Here is an 11,593-nt window from a genome sequence, read left to right as displayed (position 1 = left end):
CCCCCCCCCCTCATGAAGTAAGAATTGTTGTGACAAGGTACTGATGTCAGACCCATTGTGCTCGCAAACTCTATTATTTCTGTTGCTATGAAACCCAGAAGAATCTAACGAAGCGTCTGAAAAGAGATTTATACTGCGACAAGAAAGTTACTAAAAGGCCCGTATTGTAAACATGTCACAGTTTGGTTTGACTTTAAAAACACCAGTGTGAATGCGGTGATCACATAGAAATAATGCATCAAGGAATTTGATATTTTTATTTTTTCTTAATAAATAATGGCCACTGTGCGGGCTACTTATTACTCCGGGTTTTGTTTTGTCCCTCATATATGCTTATAAAAGCTGTGTCCAATGGGCAGAAAAGTTTCTGTTTCAGAACCGTGTAGTGCTCTGACGACTAGGCAGCACACTATCCTCAAACAGCTCTTCTCTTTCTCTTCTGTAGGCTGGTTTGAGAGAGGACAAGTGGGTTTTTCTTATCCCCTTCCTCCCTTGGCCTTCTTAGTCTTTTCAATGTCACACAAAAGCTGTGATAATCAAGGCTCAATTTCCCTCTCTTTCTCAATGAGTTTGGTCTGAATTTAGTACGATGCCAGAGACTTACTCTTTGATGTCATTAAATCCATGAGGGAGTTCATTTTCTCTCAAAGCACTTTATCAAAGCACTTCAGATGCGTCCTCAAGCTTTCTCGCGCAGAAACGCTCTACCAGAGGGCTGTTCACCACAGACGCAGTGTGTCCTTCCTACGAGCCCTTTAAGAATGAGCTGCTGTAATGCTCAGTCACTTTATAACCTAGAGAAGCAGCAAAGGGTCAAAGGTCAGATCTCATTCGATCAATCTCTCTCTCTTTCCCCCCCACTTTTTCTAAGGCAGAGTTCACTCTGCACGATTTTAGCCCTGATTTTCACTCGCCCACAGGTTTTGCGAAATCTCCGTCAAATATCTGAAATCAGAGGCAAATCGGTTCTCATTCACGCAGTGTGAATTATCAAAGACGCGATCTGAGAGAATGTATCTGTCGGCGATTCAAAATCCTGCTGTGAAATGAGTTCTGACTGAAAAATACATTGGCGATTACCTACAGCCAATGAGAGAGCTTATGAGAGGAGTTATAGACCACAATATCAGCAAGCATGTCTTCGGTTCCGAGAAGGGCTCCTTCTCTGTTTATTTGGACCCAAGAAATGGAGGACAGTTTAGTCGACCATTTGTATTTTAATAACATTTCCAGTCTCACGCGAGAACTCTTATCTCACGTGTGATCTTGCGTTATTTCCTTGTCACTTGCATGCATTTGGTTGTAAAACGTAGTTTGCGGACCAGACAGCGTTGTCTGCGATTCTTCCTATTGTAAAGTCATGCAGTGTGTAACCTCCTGTCGCCGATCCATTGTGCAATGTGAACACAGCAGCAACTGAATGCTACCCCAGATACTCGTGCAGTGTGATCTGACGACTTTGAAAATCGTGCAGTGTGAATTCGGCATAAGTTACAAAAATCCCTTTGCTGTTTAAGGCTTTTTGGTTGAATTTGCTACAATTCTAGTGAAAGCATTTGTTCTTTATTGGATTAATAAAAACAAAATAAAATGTTTAAATAATATAAGAACTGTCTGAATATGCACATTTTTATCAGTATGCTAAAAATAATACAAATCACACACACACATACATATATATATATATATATATATATATAGACAGACAGAAAGTAATATATAATGTATTACATTTTGGAAGTAACTTGCCCAACACTGTATATATATATGCGCTTAATTTAAGCTTGCACAGCAAGAACACGGAACAAAACCATTTTTTTTTTCCACTTTTTATTAAGTGATCATTTTATTGAACATTGAGTAAACAACGTATAATTTCTCTTCATGTCTGAGTTCAAGTTGAAAACTTTTTTTCTACAAAGCTCTGAGTTAGGATACTTAACCTGCAAGGAGTTTCCACATGTAGAAATAAGGCCCAAGCTAGGGTCATCTTACAGTTCGTTATTCAAATGCAACAGTAAATTAATCTATATCAACTTTAAAAAGTTGCGTTGGTATCTACGGCATGTCATTCGCAATCATTTTACCTCTGAAGGCAGAGAAAGATTAACTGCAACTTATTATGAATATTCATTTATCTGCTTAATTTATTCAGATTTATTCTGCAGTGTCCCTAGGAGCAGGACACAATGAGAGGCAGATTTGAATCGCTATCTTGTCACAATGTCATTTCATATTTGAAAAGAGCAAGAGATGGTCATTTAACTCACAAATAAAGTGCCAACTAATTAAATCAGACAAGGACACAATGAGTTGTGATACTTAAACTCGGATAAAACAGAAAGACTATACGAACATCTCAGAAAGGTCTGTGATAAGACTGAATGGTCAATTCAGCACTACTAAATGAGGTCTCCTTAGGTTATCTTAGATAAATTACTTTACTCTGCTGCCACAAACAATACAGAACTGCCAAATCGCTCATATGCGCCATTGTCTGCGGTGGAGTGTGACTTTAAACAGGGCAGCGGTCGCTTTTTTTGAGCACTGAGAGTTTTCTTTATGTGTGTATTTAAATTCCTACTTAAAACAAATTTGTGTCCTCCCATGTGGCATGGCTTCTAAGACCCAGCAGATGAGATGCATCTGTACGCTAAATAAGGCTCCTTGAGGGCGCGATGAATCTCTGCATGGAGCAAAAACAGAGTGGCTTACATCCAAACACTAACGCAAGACAGTTATGCAGTATTCCCCTTTTCTTTTTCACACACTACACTAAATAGTACGCTACAAATAAAGAGCCGGCTTAACATCAACACTCTTATTGAAATCAAATAAGTTATTGTTCTGCGCGGGGTACTGACTTGTTTTTCCATTGAGGATTCTGCAGTACAAACAAGAAATGCTCAAAAAAAAAAAGTTTGAATACAAAAGTAAAGCTATGATGAAAAATATTGTGATTTAATAAGGCCTCCACGTACCCCACAGCCATAGAATGTCATCACTTAGTACTGCACGTGACTGCTGTTGTTGACACGGTTTCCTTTTCTCATGAGACGTCCGTTCGGTTGGTTTAAATGCAGTAAGCCAGCTGTTGACTAATGGTGATTCAAGCAATGTATATTCTCGGTAATAACAGCGCTGGGGAGCCAGTGAAACTTGGCCAATTTAAGCTGCCTTTGAGCGATTTCTGTCTCATACAGTTTCACAAATTGCACCTGCCAATCCCCCAAAATCCAATGAACAAAATGGGCTTTATAAAATGATTGCAATGGGATTCATGAGAATAACATAGATGTAAAAAATATACATTTCTATCGTCACCTCTGATAAAAATCACTCATTTTGATCAAATATCTGTTTGTGTGATTTCTGAGAACTTTCTGCTTTGGCATACTTCCTTTCACTTTTTGAACAGCTCAATGGGGTTTCACTACAGGCTATAATGGCCCATGGGGATATTCTGCCACATTAAAATCATATTGTTATGGTGATCAAAAATCTGCCAAAATCTCCATGATGTCCCTCAAGTTTTTATTTGAGCCACTTCTCCTTTCTCTGCTGGAAACCCCGTGATCAGAGGAAACCCAGACACATCGATCCAAACTGAAAACAAAATGTTTATTGTAAGGCTCTGTATTGAAAATAGGGGTTTACATGGTGGAGTGTTGTCTATAAAAGTCATAAAAACAAAGGAGGGATGTGGCTCCCAGAGCGCTTGGACATTAGCGCAGGAAATGGAACAAGGTCAGAAAATTAAAAGTGCAATTTTCCGGTTCTCATTTTCTTAATTCATTGCAGCTTAAGCTGTTCTCTGCTAAGGCTGGTCGGAAGGAAGGAAGGGGTTTTGGCTTCGGCCAGTGGTCTCTTAGCAATAACACACATCCGTTCAAACCAGCGTGCTGGTGTCCTTGTGGCATCCTCTCTCTCCTTCTTTTTTTTTTTTTTTTTTTTTTTTTTTGGAAGAATGGAGGCTTCAAGTTGTAGATGAACACACAATGAACCATGTTAGTTTAGAGCTGCTACTGCTGAGAAACTGACAATAAATAGCAAGTCTGCCGTTATAATGAAACTCAAAGGATGAATCTGACATTGAGGTTCTTATTTACTTATAGGGTTCTGAACTTCACTGAATTGGCTGTTGACCTATGCCATACTTGTATATGCGCTGTGAAGAAAAAAATAGATTTGTGTAGATATTATTCAGAGCTAACATTAAAATCAGACATATATTTACATATTAAATGCGCAAATTTAGAATCAAAATGATATATATATATTACTTGCAGCATGTGTGATAGAAAAAATTCCTAAACTGCAGCAGGCTAATACTTTCTAAAGACGTTGCATAACAAACTCTCATCTGGATGCACACTTCTACAACGATATATGCTACAGAACTTAACATACAAATATAATTTTATCACGGATTACATATTGTGATAAACTAATTTCCAGTTAATTTGTAGTTCAAACATCTTTGTTTAACTTTTAAATCTTATATTTCTTGTAATTTTCTCCAGTCGATTATTATTGCTTTGGTGACTTTTTCAGGTCTCGCCAGTAGGTGGCAGTAAGACTGTCCTAGTCATTTATTGAACGGATTCATTCAAACGCCTATTTCCTCGAGAACAAAACGAGTCACTGAATCGTTAATTTAATTGATTAATTCAAAATTCTGATCGATTCATTCGGTTGTCTTTGTGAGGGAGTCATTGAGAGAACCAGTATAAGCGACTGAATCATCCAACAGTTATTTATTAATTTTTTTTCAGAACACTGAATCATTCTTGAATGAAAAACACCTCTGTTGTGTAGCTTGGTGTTCTGCTAGGCTTTGTTTGGAATTATTTATTTGGCCCCACTTTATATTAAGTGGCCTTAACTACTATGTACTTACATCAAAAATTAAGTACAATGTACTTATTGTGTTCATATTGTATTGCAAAACACTTTTGCTGCTATTGAGGTGGGATAGAAATTATTAATTTAAATGTAAGTACATAGTTGTTAAGGCCACTTAATATAAAGTGGGTCCATTTATTTATATTGGCGGAGCTAAGGAGGGAACTGGGAATAATTAACACGTAATCTACTCAAAACTGACTTAATGTTCATTGAACTGTTTTGTAAAAGCGATATCAAAGAATTGTGGGCTGTTGTATAAAAGTAAAAGTCATAAAGCAACCCCCACCCTGCTTCATCTGTCTAGTCTAGTGCTTGTGTGTACATGTAGTAGTTTCCTCCTGTATAGTCAACTAAATTAAGAAAGGGCTCTTATCAGCAACTATCAAGATTTCCACTCTGAAAAGACCCCCCAACTTTACTAACATGTTACATATGGCACACATGTTTGCTATTACAGTCATTTTCCTAAGCCACACACTTCTGTGCTCTTGCAAATGAGAGGTTCACAGCCCCGCTTCGCCACCACTTGCCTCCGATTCGTAGACTCCCGTTAGCAAAAAGCTGGATGGGACGCATCACTTCAGCCTGTGAATCCTTTTTATTTCCTCTCCATCTGATATACATTGGAGGTAATAGAACTTGCATAGATCAAGCAATGATATATTCCAGTAGAAATCAGCGAAGGAGCTTTGAGGTCGATTGTGTCGTCTTTGATTGCATGTTAATGATAACTATCATTAACTACTGTCAATGTTTTTCTTTAATTTCTATTCTTCTACTTGTATTTGTTTAGTTAAAATATGTAGACAATTTGCAACACAAATATTATTTGCATTAATTATGAACCTTTAGCTTTGTTCAGGTGATTTCAATGCAAGAAATAAAATGCGCAGAACATCAAAATATCCCAGTCCAAGACAAAATGTAACGCTACAATTGTTGAAACTTTCCAGTTGCTTACAGCTTGGAGATGAGATGGGCCCTCTTGGCACCCTCCCTCTGGCAGTGTCTTTGCACACAAGTATCCGAGCTATCCTGTGCCAGCTCTTAAACACAATCCTCCAATGCTACTCTGGGTTTGGCACGGGCCTGGAATTGGGGACCAGAGCTAAATAACTCCAGACTCTCTAAGCATTTGAAGGGCAACATTTCTGGTGTACGGAGCGAGAATCTGGGGCCTGTGTTTTCCAAGCAGACTGATAAGGCTATTAAAGACATTTTTGTGGCGCTGTTTCTGTCGTGAAACAGAACGTGGCCAGCTAGCGGGAGAAAAAGCAATCCTTTTGTTATTGAGAGGACAGAAGGATTTCTTGAGGCCTTTGGCTCTTTTGTAATCACATCCAGACTCTGTTTGATTATGATATGTGATCTATCGCATCACTGAAATCCCTAAAGTGGCTTATGGTCTTATAGGTGACATTTGAGGTTGTGTTGGCCTGCATGCTGTCAATACACTGCCTGTGCACCAATGGTTATTTAATGTGGCGATATGATACATACCTAAGAGCAATGGTTTTGTTTAGAGTAGCATTTGGCCCCAGCAACCATAAAATACCTTTTTTTAATTTTACCTATAGTAACTGCACAGCTAAACAACTTGGTGGTTTGGGGTAAACTCTTTTAAGCATCTCAGTGTGCATTTCGTGTGAATATGTAATTATAGAATTTCTATAAAATTGCCTTTTTCAGCAAAAAAGCAACAAAATAACCAAACAATCCCTTATGCCTATTCTAAACCTACTGACATATCAGTTTATGACTTTATTTAGAGGCAAGTATGAGTTTATGGATGTTGTTTTTGAAAGGATTCTACAGTGGCAGAAATTCCCCTTTAGAACAGGCGTTCAATTCAGTGGACCTTGCGCATGTGATCTGGCCCCTGCCAGACAATACTGTCCCTTAGGGCATGTAAATAGCCGTCATTCAGTCATGTTCAAAATGACAGACAACACAGTGATGCACTGGGGTGAAATGTCATGACTCTGTCAACCCTGTCCCAGCAAGACACCGTGTTAGTCACATGATCTCAGAAGGTTCACTTATGTTTAACTGGCTTGCAGTGTCGTTGTATTAATCATTCAAACAGGATGCATTTACATGTTTTTCATGGATCTACTGAAGGGACGTATTGTACTTGAACACACACTCAAATGTACGATATTTACAGATGTTTTAGTTATAGGTGCTCATAGAATTATGAGCTTTTATGTTATTGTGTTATGCCTTAGATTTATTTTGGGATAAGTGTTCTCTGCTACATGAAATTGTATGACATGGCAATCAGTGCTGTCAATTTCTTATTTATTATTTAAATAATTTGTTGAAAAAATAATGCATTTAATCATAACATAAATTCCATAAGGGATTTTCCTATCGTTGAAGTAATTCAAGCTTGAAGTACAGCTGTAATGCAAGTCCATACTTTGCACAGCTCCAGCTATCGGCATTCATGTACCTCAAACATGTATGTATCATGAATGTTGTGTAGGTTTTGTGTGTATATATATATATATATCTCAGACCGTGTATATGGAGAGGAGGCAGAGGTGCATACTCCTTCTTTAAATAATTACATATGCGATTAATGCAATTTTTTTTTTATTATTCATTCTTTATTATTGGCAACACTAGTAGCGATATTTGCTTGTGCAACAATAGATCATCTATAAAAGTAGTCATCTGAAGCAAGTAATTTAATTTTTTTTTATTTATTTATTTTTTTAATTATGTGCTTCTCAGTGCCCTGTTATAATAAAAATTATAACTTTTAAACAGTTTTCCTTTCTAATAATTAAATTGTATGCCATTCTTCTCTGGTATTTCTCATATGCTGTGTGGCAAGAAGCGAGGACAGTTTCGGGAGCTCAGAGAGCACGTTTGGTGGCGAGCATCTTTTAGCACCCTGCCCAGATGGCGCACGATGATCGGATGTGGGGGAGCCACCAATAAATATATTTCCACATTTAAACTACGAAAGAGGAAAGGAGTGTCGATCAAAGAGCCAGATCTCCGAGACAGGTACCAATTACTCTCCGGATCAGATATTTACCATGAAGCTATTCCTGCCTTTGTATGCCTTTCATATTGCAGACAGTTTAAGGAAAGGCTGTCTTTGATCAGACTGATAAGCCATGTTTTATGCCAACACACGCATGCACATTCTAACACGCTGCGGCACACACACTAACGCATGCAAAAATGCACTCAGCGCCACATGTGCAGCCAATTAGCAGCCGAGTGTTTATGGGGGATCCAGATGAGTTTCAAACAGGGCACGGTGCTCGGCAGACTTTGATGGCTTACAGCTTTAACCTGCTCTCATCACGTACTGTTAGAGCAGGAATGGATGGAAATGTTGTTGAAACGTTTGCTTTGGTTTAAGGGTCTTTAGAGATGGCGTGGGCTTAGCAGGCTGGAACTGCTGCCGCATGCCAACTCCTGGAGTCATGCATTTTCGACATGGAGCTTGATGTGGAATATTTCAGGAAAAAAGTTACTTTTTGTTTACCATTGAAGAATTTTTCAAACATTTCACCCTGGATCGCTGTTCTCAAAAAAAAAAAAAAAACACCTGTCTATCTAGTAGAACGAGCTTAGTAGAGCCATAAAGTCAGTAGCTCTAGTGATTGATTCCATATCCACTGCAATCCTCAAATTTATTTTTTTTGACAGGGCTTAACACATTGTTCGCATCTCCATTTTGCCTCATAACCTCCCCTTCCCCATCACGTAGTTGATGATTGCTCATACAGGACACAGGGATTACAATCCAATATGGTGGGAGTCAGATTAAAGGACAGTAGCCTAATGCAGACAGACATTTGAAAGTTTTTCAGAGTTTCTCAATTTGCACCGCACCTATTCTGAGCCCTTTTATCAGATTAAGTCTGATATATGTATATGTGTGTATATACTGTATATGTATATATATTTTTTAAATGATGGCTGACACATAGCATCATGGCATTTTCTTGTCCCAGGTTAAGATCTTGCACATCTGTTCTATATTGTACCGCACTGCAGTTAATGTTGTTCTCCTGAGGGATTAAATGCTGATTTGAGCGCTCATTTCTTGGAGTGGACATGCTAATCTGATGGAGGATGATGGGTTATGGGGTCATGGAGTGCACAGGTGGGTCAGATGTGCAGTTTTGCATCCTGGTATGACCTGCAAATTCTTCAGAGAGGAGAGTCTGAGTCAAAGAGTCGAGCAAAACTAGAGCCAATATATGCTTTCCATGTAAAACCGTTTACTATCGAGTAAATCATGCACAGTCAAGACAGCCAGCATATTCCAACCAGCTTCACCTCAACAGAAGAATAGAACAGCACATTAATATGATATGCACATATTTTATGTATTGTGTGTGTTTGATGCCCAAGAGATCTCATTTGGTGGCTTCTTCACTGATCCCGACTGCTCTGTTGGTTATCAGAGACCGGTTCGCATTCTTCAGATCAGTCCTTCCAAAATGGACTTTGAAGTCAGTGTCCCGTAAGGAGACTTCGGTCTCAGGGCGGCTGAGCTCTGGGATGTGCTGGACCTGAATGGAATAAGAGACAGCACTGGTAATAAGAAGACTTAAAGTTTGAAAAAAAAAAAAAAATAGTTTGATAAAAATTAAAGAAAAATAAGAAAAGGAGAAATAAAGGAATATACTGGGTTCTCCATTCTCTATTTTGGCATAATGTTGATTATCACAAAAATGTGGTAGAGACACTTACAAGAGAAGTGAATAGGGCAGAATTTAGGGTTTAAAAGCAGAAATGTGAAGCTTATTTTATGTCTTTTTAAAGTCTTCTCTTAAAACATATGTTTGAGCTGTATATTTTTTAAAAACATTTTTACAGCATTGTAGGGTTTATAATTACATTTAAATTTACATAGAAAATAATGAATCACTTAAAATCACATTAACATGCATATTGTTTATATCTTGTGTCTTTAATATTTCAGTGGGGAGCTTTTTACAATTTTATGTATAATCCAGATTTTTGATTTTTAAAGAAAAAGAGAGAAGCGTCAATACATTTTTGATCATTATGATTGAACTTAAGTAGTATTGAAACTGAAATATTCCTTTAATATCTCTTAAACATACCCCTTTCTGTCATGTTCCGCTCTATGATGCGATGGTTGAAAATCGAAAAGATTTTTCTGGCGTCATATAGGGTGTACCCAGGGAGCAAAGTTGGAGGACGAGTAAGACTATCGGGCCGGTATGCGCTCTGAGGGGCAGCCGTGGCACCACGCCATGGGTTCAAACACGCAGGGTAAATATTTGCTTCTCTTTGGTAGGCCGGCTTCACTGAGGTCATTCGTCTGGGATTCCCTTGGCATCTGCCACTCTTTGTTGTTACAGTTGGCATTTTTGGCACAGGAAAGGTGGTGGGGCTACAAAACGGTCACCTGGAGAACAGAAAGAGAGACTTGGGAGCAGAGCGGAAGCGTCGGAGCTGGCATTCATACAACTGTTCCATTTGAAATTCAAGAGCAGCCCGTAAAAATGCAGGAAATGGAGAAGAATGCATTTTGTCACTATAGGTCACCTCTCTCTTGTTTGTCGAAGCCTTTCATGTGGAAACACGTCAAAGAGGGTTTCAAAGTGACTCACTCTTTCTCGTGTTGCAACTATAAAACCAACGTAATCCATCTCTTATCAAAGCGATTTCACCCGTATCACTACAATGAATTCATTTATTCTTCCCAATCACATTTGATATCCACTCATAAAAGGAAACGCCATCCCACCCACTTCTGGCCGTCCTCCTGCGATCATCTGATGGTGCTCTCTATCAGCCTGTAGATGGTGCTGTGTTCCACCGATCTCCTTCTCATCCCTCTATCATCTCTCTACAATGAGTCCATTGTTTTCATATCCTGTCTTACCTCCTTTGCCCAAGATCCCCCACCGTTCACTTATTCGACTGCTCACTATCTCTCTCCCCCATTTCTCGCTCTCCCACTCTGTTTGACTATATTACTAGATTTGTCCCCCTTCACAATCCAAGCTACATTTTGTCAGTCTTTTTAAACCCACCCAGCCAGGGCAGGCCCTGATTATGCCATCCATGTGCTATCGTGGGCATTTTGAGGAGGAGGAGGAGGAAGATGGCGTAAAGCTCAAGTGCAGAGGAGGTAGGAAGGGAGGAGGGAAAAGCACATACACAAACACACAATTCCCAAAGCACTCTTGGGGATTGGCAAGGGCCAAGAAATCTCTCTTGCCTGGAACACCTAATCCTTGGGTCGGGGCCAAGGACCACAATCTCTGTGCACAACTGACACCGGCCACCAGAGACACTTTAGGGTTTTTTAGGCGTGTCCTGTTCTCTCTCAGCTCACCGCAGCCAGAGCATGAAGCATGGGAGAAAGACTCGGCAGCCCAAAGAAAATAAATGATGTGGGGAAATACAATTCTGAAGCTTTTCATAGGTGCTCGCAGCCGTTTTTCAATGAGAAAATCACAGTGTACGTTGTCAGTACATATGTGTTGAAAGGGAAAAACTTGACAGAGAATGTCAAACGACAGTATGGAACAAGCCTTTAGGGAACTCAAGTGCTGATTTAAGGAACTTGATTGTTTCGTGTAATTTATAGGCTTCTCGATTTCCGATGAATCCTTAGGTTATATATGAAAATGGGAACTGTTAGATTTAAAGACAAATGCCGGCACGATTTACA

The 11,593-nt window shown here is 39.1% G+C and overlaps 2 long non-coding RNA genes across 2 annotated transcripts in view; one reads left to right on the top strand and one right to left on the bottom strand.

Moving 5' to 3' along the window:
- LOC107709420 (uncharacterized) overlaps positions 1-10,129 on the top strand; it is an 11,465-nt gene extending 1,336 nt beyond the window's left edge. The window contains exons 2-3 of the long non-coding RNA XR_001636499.1: positions 7,754-7,926; positions 10,081-10,129. This is a non-coding gene — a long non-coding RNA (uncharacterized LOC107709420). The remainder of the gene's footprint in view (positions 1-7,753; positions 7,927-10,080) is intronic.
- On the bottom strand, positions 8,694-10,530 carry LOC107709419 (uncharacterized). The gene is made up of 3 exons (XR_001636498.1): positions 10,459-10,530; positions 10,011-10,318; positions 8,694-9,452 (listed from the first exon to the last, which is right to left on the bottom strand). It is a non-coding gene; the product is annotated as an uncharacterized LOC107709419 (long non-coding RNA).
- Positions 10,531-11,593: the final 1,063 nt, after the last annotated feature.

The sequence above is a fragment of the Sinocyclocheilus rhinocerous genome, unplaced genomic scaffold, assembly GCF_001515625.1.
Source record: "Sinocyclocheilus rhinocerous isolate Xijiao unplaced genomic scaffold, SAMN03320098_v1.1 scaffold416, whole genome shotgun sequence".
Taxonomy (NCBI): Eukaryota; Metazoa; Chordata; class Actinopteri; order Cypriniformes; family Cyprinidae; genus Sinocyclocheilus; species Sinocyclocheilus rhinocerous.
The sequence above is the reverse complement of the archived record's forward strand: the minus strand, read 5'-3'. Positions and strand labels throughout refer to the sequence as shown.